This window comes from Neoarius graeffei, chromosome 2, assembly GCF_027579695.1.
Source record: "Neoarius graeffei isolate fNeoGra1 chromosome 2, fNeoGra1.pri, whole genome shotgun sequence".
Lineage (NCBI taxonomy): Eukaryota > Metazoa > Chordata > Actinopteri > Siluriformes > Ariidae > Neoarius > Neoarius graeffei.
Genome location: NC_083570.1, coordinates 55,326,542 through 55,339,073, shown reverse-complemented (window position 1 = coordinate 55,339,073; position 12,532 = coordinate 55,326,542).

Genomic DNA, 12,532 nt, shown 5'->3' with positions numbered 1-12,532 from the left:
AGATCCAATTTGTAAGTAACCTTATTAATTCACTGGAGAATTTTAAACGGACCAATGTATTTGGGCAATAGTTTTCTACCTCTCTCAGGAAACCTGAAGTACTGGGTCGACAGCCACACTTAGTCTCCAGGGAGGTAGGTAGGCATGTCACCTCTGTGATGATCCGCTTGCCTCTTGTGTCGGCGGAGGACGTTCTCAATCCGCTGATGGTTCTGTTCCCAGACCTGTTCACTCCATTGCATCCAACCATCAACAGGTTGTCAGAGGATGTGGCAGACCATGGCATTAAGGGGGGTTGGTAACCCAGCATACATTGAAAGGGGGTGAGTCCTGTAGCAGAACTGATTAACGAGTTTTGGGCCATTTCTACCCAGGGCAAATAGTTTGACCAATCGGCTTGATTATTGTGACGGTATATTCTCAAAGACTTTCCCAGTTCTTGGTTGACCCTTTCACATTGACCATTAGACTGGGGGTGGTAACCGGAGGTGAGACTGACGTTAACCCCCAGTTTCTCAAAGAATGCTGACCATACATGAGAGGTAAATTGAGGCCCTCAATCAGATACTACATCTTCTGGAATACCAAATATATGGAAGACATAGTTAAAAAGGGCTTCAGCTGTCTGAAAGACGGTAGGTAGGCTAACAAAGGTGACAAATCTAACTCCTCATGAGAACCTATCAGCAATGGTCAAAATGACCGTGTAATTCTGTGAGGGGGGGCAAATCAGAAATAAAGTCTATCACTATATGTGACCATGGACGAGAAGGGACAGGCAAGGACATGAGTTTACCGGCAGGGAGAGTTTTGGGTGTTTTGCACTTTGAACAGGTGGTGCATGAGGAGACAAGCCTATGGATATCTGACAGCATATTTTCCCACCAATATCTGCCAGACAATAACTGGTGCATACATGTTTCTCCCAGATGGCCAGAAGTCAAAGAGGAGTGGGCCCACGTAATTAATTTGTCCCTGCATTGAGTGGGCACATACTTCCTTCCTACAGGGCAAGATTCAGGGGCAGGAGTGATAGATAGTTCTTAGTCAATTTTTTCATCTATTTCCCATCTAATAGTTGTGACCACAACTGACAGGGGTAGTATATTAACAACCTCAGGGGAGGATTTGGGACTGGGATATATACAAGACAGGGTATCTGCTTTAGTATTATGGGAACCGGGATGATAAGAAATGGAAAAATTAAATTGGGAAAAGAATAGGGACCATTGAGCCTGACAGGGGTTGAACCATTTCGCTGACCATAAATATTCGAGGTTTTCATGATCCGTTAGCATATGGAAGGGATGCATAGCTCCCTCTAGCCAATGGCACCATTCTCCGAAAGCTAGTTTCATGGCCAACAATTCTGTCTCCTATACCGTAATTACGTTCAGCAGGGGTCAGTTTATATGAGTAGAAGGCTACCGGATGTAATTTGCATGCTGAGACAACACAGCTTCAGTGCCTACCTCAGAGGCATCCACCTCCACCACGAAAGGCTGAGTGGGATCAGGGTGCTTCAGAATGGGGGCAGAGGTGAAGGCTACCTTGAGGGATTCGAACGCTTCCTGCACCCGGGGATTCCATGAGAGTTTTTTGGCATTCCCCTTCAATAGGGTGGTAAGAGGAGCTGCTAGACTACTGAATTTGCAAATGAAACGATGGTAGAAATTAGCAAACCCAAGAAATTGCTGGAGTTCTTTTATGGAAGTGGGGATGGGCCAATTAGTTATGGCTTCTACCTTTTTATCGTCCATAATGACACCCTCTGGACTGATGATGTAGCCCAGGAAAGTAGTAGAGGTGAGATGAAATTCACACTTCTCCCCTTTAACATACAGCTGGTTTTCAAGCAGACACGTGAGGACAGAACGAACATGATGAATATGAGTTTTGAGATTAGGGGAATAAATCAAGATGTCGTCGATGTAAGCAATGACACAATGGCCAAGCATATCCCTGAGGACATCATTTATAAATGCTTGGAATATGGACAGGGCATTGCGCAACCTGAAGGGCATCGCTAAGTACTCATAGTGCCCCCCCCCCATGGTAAGAAATGCAGTTTTCCATTCGTCACCTTCCTTTATGTGGACTAGATTGTATGCACTTCTTAAGTCAAGCTTGGTGAATATAGTTGCTCAACAAAGTTGTTCTAGCACTACGGGGACTAAAGGCAGCGGGTAAGAATAGGGTTTAGTGATCTGATTTAGCCCATGATAATCAATGCAGGGCCTAAGTCCCCCATCCTTCTTGTTGATGAAAAAGAACCCTGCAGCTGCGGGAGAAGTAGAAGGACGGATGAAACCTTGTTCTAAAGCCTCCTGAACATACTCCTCCATAGCTCTCTCCTCCGCCTGAGTGAGTGGATAAATCCTAGACTTGGGTGGAACTGCATCATCTATTAACTCAATAGAACAGTCATATTCTCTGTGAGGGGGAAGATTGATAGCACTTTTTTTGCTAAATACTTCTAAACAGGTCACTGTATTCGGGGGAAACGGAAACTATGACATTGGCATTGGGGCTTTCTATAGTCATTGACGATACCATAACTGTTGGAAGCGCTAGACAGTGGTCATAACAGTAACTGGACCATGAGAGTATTATTTTATCAGACCAAGATATGATGGGGTTATGTTTTCTAAGCCAGGGCAAACCTAAAATAATAGCATACTCACAAGAATTCAATACAAAAAACAAACAAACAAACAAACAAACAAACAAACAAACAAAAAAAAAAACACCAAATCTCTTTTGAATGCAAAGCACTGACAGTCATATTAATGGGTTTCATGACCCAGTTAACAAGTCCTTCTCCCACAGGGTCCCCATCGACAGCAGTCAATCTCAGCAGCTTTTCCAGTGGCTCCACAGGAATCTAGAGTTGCTCCACCAGCTCGGCGTGAATAAAGTCCCCTTCAGCTCCGGAATCAATTAGTGCTGAGAGCACGCAGACAGACTGAGGGCAGTTAACTGTCACGGGTAGGAAGAAGGACTTGGAGACCAACCCCTTAGTGCAGTGGTTTTCAAAGTGGGGGCCGCGGTCCCCTGGGGGGCCGCCAGGGGGCGCTAGGGGGGCCTCAGAAAGTTAGAGGGACAATAACAAAAAATTGTGGGAAAAAACATTTTTTAAATAATTATTATTAAATATATTGTAATTAGTTTTTTAATCATTATTATAAAATATAATTATTAATGATAATATATCATATTATACAAGAATTCAATATTCTTGTATTATGCCTATGGTTACCAACCAAGCTGCTCCCACCACGACTGTTACCAGTTCATTTGTTGTCAGCAAACCTGATAAATTTGATGGCTCACCTAATCAGTGTAAAGGATTTTTGTTACAGTGTTCGATATTTTTCCCGAATTCCCCTTCGAGCTCTGACAAGGTTCGTATTTCTTTTGTGATTTCTTGCCTTACGGGCAGGGCCTTAGATTGGGCTACTGCAGTTTGGCCCATAGTCCAATCCAACACTTACGACCACTTCGTTAAAGAATTTAAAGCGGTTTTCGATCACACCAATGAGGGCCGCTCTCAAGGGGAATTACTCACCCGACTACGTCAGGGTAAACGCTCAGTTTCTGATTATACTTTGGAATTTTGTACTCTCATGGCTGGGAGTGGTTGGAACGAGCCGGCATTACTAGTGACATTTCGCAATGGACTGAACTCCAACATCCTAGTGGAAATGGCTTGTAAGGATTACGGACTTTCACTAGAGAAGCTGATCTCATTAGCCATTCACCTAGACCAACTGAAGCATGGGGAGAGGTCTTCGTACATCTCCTACGGTTCCAGCTGCTGCACTGACTCCTCGCCACTCGTACCCACCTACGACCCGGACTCGTGAGGATCCAGAATCCCTAGAACCTATGTAGTGTGATTCATTCCATTTGTCTGCGGAGAAAAAGCAACGACGCCTCCATGATGGACTGTCTCTTTTGCAGAACTGCCGGTCACATTCTACGTGACTGTCAAATCCGTCAACACAGAACTTCGGCACCGACCCCGGGAAAGCACGTGGAGTAGTTAATGTGGTGAGTACACCCGCTAAGGCAGGGGCTCCCAAACTTTTCCATGCCAAGGCCCCCCAAACAGCATTAGCTTCTGGCCAGGGACCCCCTTTGCAAATCCACAGACAATGCTACAAAATATGTAAAGAAACGTCAACTTTTAGAATGTTTTCTCTTACTTTTATTCAATAATTGTTACATTTGTTTAGCACAAGAATATTATTAACTAACATGTTTTCAACACAAATATTTTCACTTGAACAATAAACTTTTCAACAAACTGTTGATAAGAACAGCACAAAAGAAATCAAACCACTCTCAATTTTGTGTGTGTGTGTGTGTGTGTGTGTGTGTGTGTGTGTGTCTGGGAGTGACAGTCGGTTTACACTAGTGAGAGGGATGGGCTTGGTGGCTCCTACATAGTTTGTCAACCCTGGGCTTAATCTCCATCAGTGCCATACGCATGTCATTGTCCACATGTAGATGTGCTCTATGTTTGGTTTTGAGTACCTTTAAAGTTGAAAAGCCAGACTCACACAAGTAGGTTGTTGCAAAAGGGAGAAGGCATTTCAATGCCCTGTCAGCCAAGCTGGGATAGTCCTTTCTTACATGTAGCCAGTAGTTAGACAGGGGAAGATCCTCAAAGTCCATTTTTAAATCCCCTGAGTTTGTCATCTCAATCAGCTCCTCCTGTGACTTTAAGTCCAGACTAGAACCAACACCAGGGGCAAAGGGGTTCCTAACCCAGTTTAAATGTGTGTTTTCAAGGTCAGGGAAATAGTCTTTGAAATATCCTTGGAGGTGCTCCAGGTGGGACTGGATCAATGGAGAGACAGAGCCCAAATCATCACATGACAGCAGCTCCTGGTGAAGTAGTGGGAACATTTCTGTAACTCCCTCCTGGAGCTTGTTTGACCACAGCATGATCTTTTTGGAAAAAGCACACACTTTGTCTTGCACCTGGAGTATGTACGTGTCACGTCCTTGCATGCTTTGATTCAGTACATTTAGATGCTGGAAAATGTCTGACATGTATGCAAGTTTGCGGATCCAGGTTGCATCGGTGAACTGATCTGCCAGCTGATGCTTTTCAGATGAGAGGAACTCTGCAACCTCCCTCCGCAGCTCATAGACACAGTTCAAAACTGCGCCTGTGACAGCCAGCACACGTTCGAGTGAAGCAGCAGCCCCTCAAAATGAGCACCCATCTCATTACAAAGCAGGGTAAACAGTCTGTGTTTCATGGGACGGGCTTTAATAAAATTCACTACTTGTATAACCTCCTGTAGTACCTGATTCAACTCGTTATCCATCCTTTTTGTGACCAGTGCCTCGCAGGGCTGTTGGTTTGTTCCTTCGGTCTCTTCTTCAAAAACCTGTCCATTTTGCGCTAGCAATACGCTAGCTTGAGGAGCAAAGCAGCTTGATAAATGGCACAAACCGCAACGTCACAGGCAATCGGAGAGATGAGCATGGCAAACAATATGATGTACTAGGCTACAAGGCTCACGAAATGTAGAGGCAATACTGTGCAAAGAACAAAACAAAGGGGTATAAATACAGACATAAACAGAAAGGTACAGGTGATGGTGATTAGAACTTTGGGGAGCCATTCTTAGGAAGTGGCTCCAGGTTGGCTGACAAAATGCATGTGGTAGTGACTAGTGTGTGAGGGGGATTGTGGGAAGTGGAGTCCTGAGTGTTGGATGAGCCTGGGAGTGTGAAAAGTATACTGGAAATATACTATTGGTTTACTCGTTACACACTTCTAGTCCACTTTTTAGTTTATAAAAGTATACTTTATAGCATACTGTTAGGTACTGGTTATGCATATCTAGTCCACTTTTTAGTTTTGAAGTATACTGCAATTACCCTTCTAGGAATACTATTTGTTTTCTAGCCCTAACCCTTACCTCATGCATACTACCAGTAGACAACTTAAGTGTTTTGTACCTTAAAGGAAATACGCAGAACCATTGCCTCACTTTTTGTTTATAAATGCCTTGAGACCTCAAGAATGGCACAGGAATAGTTTTAAGTGTGAACAATGAATCTAATATCATAATTTTTACGATTAAAGTGATTCATATAGGTAGCGGTCTGAGTGAATGACCTTGACATCTGTGACATCACTGCAGGAAGGCTATCGGTCTCATCGCCATTTCTGCTATACTAAAACACAGAGCTGACTGCAACTTCGAGCTTCCATTTTGAGCTAATTTATCGCCATCCTACATAGATGTGTTGCTGGTGGGTGCAACAACACGACAGAAGGTGGATTTATGTTGCATTCATGGCCCAAGAATGTTCAAACTACAAAGATTTGGACGCATTTTGTGAGAAATTCCCGCCCACCCGCCCGCCCGCCCGTCCATATGGAACCACAGACATACCTAAGAGTCAACAATGCTGAAGCACAACTACAGGGCAAGTACACTTAAACATAAGGCACAAATATTTTAATACTTTATTACACTTTTGTTAAATATATCTTGATCAAAAGTTTAAGTATAACCTTAATATACTTAGACTTTTCTATATACTTTTCAGTATAAGCCAAGTATACTTATCCATCCATTATCTGTAACCACTTATCCTGTCCTACAGGGTTGCAGACAAGCTGTAGCCTATCCCAGCTAACTATGGGCGAGAGGTGGGGTACACCCTGGACAAGTTGCCAGGTTATCGCAGGGCTGACACATAGAGACAAACAACCATTCACACCTACGGTCAATTTAGAGCCATCAGTTAGCCTAACCTGGGGGAAACTGGAGCAAACCCACGCAGACACAGGGAGAACATGCAAACTCCACACAGAAAGGCCCTCGCTGGCCACTGGGCTTGAACCCAGGACCTTCTTGCTGTGAGGCGACAGTGCTAACCACTACACTACCGTGCCGCCTCAAGTATACTTACGTATCTCTGATAAGTAAATAAAAAGTAAACTGAAAGCATACTAGTGTTTATGTTTGATGTTTAGTCTTGAACAGGTTAAACTTATTAAACACCATAATCTTGTCCTGATGTAAAGCTTATTTTTAAAATGTCATGCAGGGGTATTTCTAGCTATTGAAAAGGCCCGGTGCTAAGTTGAGTTTTCCTGGGGCTTGTATTTTTTACGGGAGGTTGGCAAGGTTATATCTAACTTTACAAGAAATATTATCACCCACACACATTCAAAGGTTGCCATCTTTTATTATTGATTTTTGCACTGCTCTTTTTAAATTTATGTAGTTCACTTCAGTTTCTGTCCCATTATTAAGTTATCAACACCCAAACTGAGGCATGTGTCAATTGACATATATCGCAAGTAAAATTTACGAGTTTAATTAAAAACATCATTTCTCACTCACATTTCTCTCCTTTAGGACCACAAAGACACAAATTTCAAACTACATTATTATAGTACAACATTCAAAATCCCAGATGACATCCCATCTCACAAGACTATGATCATATAATATGTCTTCCAAGTTTTGCACACACACACACACACATACCATTTTCTCCAGTGCATCCAGGCTCAGTTGACTGCAGCAGCTCATTTGTGGTGTCTGGACAACTCAAATTTATGTTGACATTAATATTGCTTGGCAAAACGTAAAAACTATTTTATCCCTATATGTGATGAATATGCCAAAGACTGGCTATGGTACGGTTGGCTGGCTGGTTCTGCGTAGGTTACATGTAGCATTAAAACATATGATTAAATTATGTCAGGGCAACTATTGGTGTCTACATGAACACAAATTGTTGTTGACCTGTTAAATAAACTTAGTCGGGGCAAATAGACCACCACTGTAGACTGTACTCGAGTTGAGGGGGGATGGGGGGGATCCCCCCTGGAATAAAAAATGGTCAAAATCATCCCCCCTCTAAAATGGGCATCCCCCCTCCCTTCCCTTGAGCAATTTTATCAATAAATGTGGACATTACTTCTATTTAACATTGGAATTAGAAATGCCATTCCACGCAGCTTTGCTGAAACTGAGCATACAATAAGCTACCGCGAGAGAGGGCACGCGCAAGTGAAGCGTTTGAGGAGGTGACATTCAGTTGGGGTTCCGTTATTTTTGATTTCATTCGGCGTCAGTGACAGCAGCGGATTGCAGCATCATGGCCAAGCGGAGTGGACAGCAAGACCTAAGCAAGTTCGGATTTAAGATCGCAAGAAAAAACATTTCAGGAGGTAAGTCAAGAGTTACGAATATCAGTCACACTTTCTGTGAGCCCACTGTCATGCTGTAAAGTTACTGATATGTAGCCTAATTTGTGGGTGGTGGATAACAACACAGCTATCATAATGAATGTTAGTTTGGAGTCTAGCCAGCTATCGATAGCTTACTCAGGTTCATGCTAGCTTTGATTTCTTGTATAAGGCCATTAATTTAATCAGCCTGGACGTTCGTTTGTTATTCTTCAGGCAACAAAAAGTGTTATTCAAGACAGGAAGGCTTAAATAAATGACACTAGCAATTTTGAAGGCTTCATTGCCTCATTAGAGAGCCGGTCACAACATGTAAGGCAGAGCAGGATTGGTGTAGGACTCGACAAAGTGTCTGCTAAAATGCAGCTTTCTTTTTCAATCTTTTTCTTTCCTTTTTCAATCTTAATAACGAAAGTCAAATTCAGAGAGGGATGAGGGAGTATATTGACATGGTCACAATTAAAGCTGATGCTGAAATAAAGCCACCAGAAGAGCTTAAACCCCTCCTTCAAGCTGTGGACACACTCGTCATCTCCACAGCTGAATGTGAGCGTGGGTTCAGTCAAATGAACATTCTAACAACAACTCGAAGCTTCCTAGAAGTAAGAAGTATGTCAGCATTGCTTTTCATCTGGTGTGTTGGCCCTCCATTGACACTGTTCAAACCAGAGGTGTATATCAAGTCTTGGCTTCAACACCATTGCTTAGCTAATGATCCAAAAGCAAGAGCCCGGAAAATTGACCACAAAAAACATGATTATGAAAGTCTTTGGAAATTTCTATGAGGTAGGAAAGCCATGAGAAGTAAAGACATTTCTTTGCCCACCTTCACTCCCCCACAAAGGAGGACTTTTTTTGGTCTTCTCTTTTCTTTCCATTAAAATAATAACCGGTATGGACATGTATAATTTGCATTACTCATAAGAATAAACACAATAATAACAAAAAGGAAAAAACAAACAAACAAAAAATGCATAATGCCTCAAACATCTTTTAGGAAGTTTAGTGTGATTTACAATTTACTGTTGCTTGTTTTAGCTTATTGATTACCTACCTACCTCTGTATTTAACTCAATGTTCCCAATGTTCAGCTTTGAATAAAAATTCTATTGACTTGATATGAAAAGATTCAGTTGTTCATTTACATTGCCTGCTGAGGTTTTAATAAATTATTTACCAAACGATTTAAAAGGAGCCTACCATGACTACGAAGTTACACTTCAAATTTGTCATCTGCATTTCACCCTAATAATGAGAATGTGGTAGGTATGTCAGCCAGGAGACTGACTAAATATGACACATGACATCCACACTGTGCATGTTTTACAGTAAAATACCAGTGTATTATGTTTTTACAACAATATAAAGGGTACACAGTGTGTACTACACACTTTATCAGCACAAAATACTGTATGTCTGGTAAATGAACAAGGTCCACAGACCTACGTTGTGTGCAAACCCTCCTAAAAGCAAACCAGTTTCCCACCGACGGACCGACCGATGGGTCGACACGCGACTAAAAATTTCACCATCCCCCCGGTTTGATTTTACAACCCGACCACTGACTGTAGATATTCATTAAACCACTCGAGCTTTGGAGCTCACCTGGCTCACTAATCATACAGACCCTACACTGTAAATTGAACATAACCAGACTACATGGAGTATTTTTTGTGCATCAACGTAATTTGCTAGATTACATTGTTGATACATTCTACACCAGGGGTGCCCACACTTTTCTGAATGGTGATCTACCTTTTAAGTGACTGACTCAGAATGATCTACTAACTACGCACATTACGTGTCTTTTTTAAATTTACAATACCAAAATGAACACAGTGTCATACGGGCTATTTCACTAAGGTTTCACATTTAAATCACAAGTTGAATTCATTTATGATTGAGTTTTATTTCCATACCAACCCTGGAAATAACAACAGTAACATCCACAATAGAGGCTACTAATCAGCATGTGATTTCATACACAGTGACATTACATTGCTCATACAATTTAGTAGCCTACATTTATGATAAAAAAAATCCACACATTGAAATGTAACTTTTTTTAACACTACGATTTTCTTTTAACATACATACATAGATAGAGGCATTTGGCCCACAGTACACACCCTCATACTAGAACTCACTGTTCAAACTGAAACTTTCAGACAATTAATTAACTTTATGTGTACATTGCATGTAGGCATTTTTTTTTTTTTTTTTTTTTGCATGTGGCAGGTTCACATTACATTGCCCATAAAATTCAGGTCTACATTTATGATCAAATTCCACACATTGAAAATGAACTTTTTTAAAACTAGGACTTTTTTTTTAACATACATAGAGTGGCAATTGGCCTACATTACACACCCTCTCACACTACAATTCACTGTTGAAACATTGAAACTTTCAGACAATTAACTTTATGCATGTAGTCTTTTTTTTTTGTGCATACACAGGGGCATGTTCACATCAGTGGTCAGTAGGCTACCTTATTCAGATGATGACTTGCATTGGATGGAGTCAACAAGGGATGCATAGTCCGGGATATAGCTACTGATAGCCAGTCTCAGACACGCCTCCAAATGATCGTCGGTCAGGGTGGAGCGGTATTTGGATTTTATAATTTTCATATGTGAAAAGGCTGACTCGCACAAGTAAGTGGACCCAAACATTGCAGTCACAGATGTTGCACATTTTCTCATGTTGGGATACTTTTCTTCTGTGAGCAAACTCCAGAACTGTTCATTGGCCCTGGACTTCAGGTTAATGTCTGCTTGCAGTGTCAAGATCTCATCCTCAACTTCAGCAGAACTGAGCTGAAACATTGTTGAGATTTTGGAAGCGAGGACATCGACCTCAGCATCCTCCCGAAAAGGGAAGCACATGAACGTGGCAACTGGCTCGAGTAGAGCGAAGTCTTGAAATCTCCTGTCAAAGTCTGACAGGACGGTGTCAATCTGTTCTGCATAACATGCACTGTCAAACTCCGTTGAGTCCTTTCCTTGATTATTCAGCTCAGATGCAAGGTTGCTAAAGTTTCCCAGATCATTGCGTTGGATCTTTGAAGAAACCAGTTTAAGTTTTCCTTTGAAGGCGTTCACTGTGCTTATCATATTGATCATGAGTTTCTCTTTGCCCTGTAATTCCACGTTTAGCTCATTGAGCATGTTTGACAGATCCGTTAAAAACGCCAAATCAAGCAACCAACGATCATCATTAAGTTGCTCGTATTCTGCATGTTTTTTCTCCTGAAGGAACTGCTTTATCTCGGGAAGGAGATTGCGAAATCGTTGCAGGAATTTCCCCCTACTCAACCACCTTACGTCTGTGTGAAGCAGTAGTTCTGTGTGGTCGCTGTCAGCCTCCTCAAGCTGCAAGCGGAAGAGTCGTCTTTGGAGAGATTTCACGGATAGAACAGGCCACTTTTGTTGCTACGTCCATGATCTCTTTCATGTTCAACATTTTCGCACACAACGCTTGTTGGTGTATGATATAATGGTAACTTAGAAAGTCAGGAAACGCTTCATCCTCTCGGCATTTGGCAACAAATCCATTACGCCTGCCTGTCATGGCAGGCGCCCCGTCCGTGGTGATAGACACCAACTTGCACACTGAAATCTTAGTCTTGTCGATAAAGTTTTTGAATATCTGAAAAATGTCCTCCCCCCGTGTGTGTGCGTTCATATGCAGAACTGCTAAAAGTTCCTCTTTTGCAGTCATATCATGAACCATCCGAATAAAAATGCACAACTGGGCTTTGTCTGTGATGTCGGTAGATTCGTCCATCTGTAACAAGAAGCACTCGCAACAGTCAATGTCCTTAGCAAGCTGCTGTACTAAGTTGTCGCCCATCATTTCGCATCGCCTGGTCACTGTATTTCTTGTCAATTGAACAGCTTTGACTGCAGAGATTATTTCCATTTTGTTTTTAAAGTCTTTAAACAACGCATCTGATGCCTCGATGAAGGCTTCCTTCACCATAACTCCATCCTGGAAACACTTTTTGTGCCTAACGATCGTGCGACTCACCCGGAACGATGCCTCTGTGGCGGCCTTGGCTTTCGACGTTGGCCGAATGAAAAGAGACTGCTGTCCAAGAAGCTGAGACTTCAACTCCCTCACCTTTCTCTTTCTCAGTTCAGTGCTTGGAGGAAAGTCAGTATCAAAGGTTCGATGAACCATTCGAAAATGTCTCTCTACGTTCCCTTTCTTTGGAAGTGCAATGCTGGATTGACAGATCAGACAGACACACTTCGAGTGTGACATCGTGAACAAGAAGTCCTCTTCCCATTC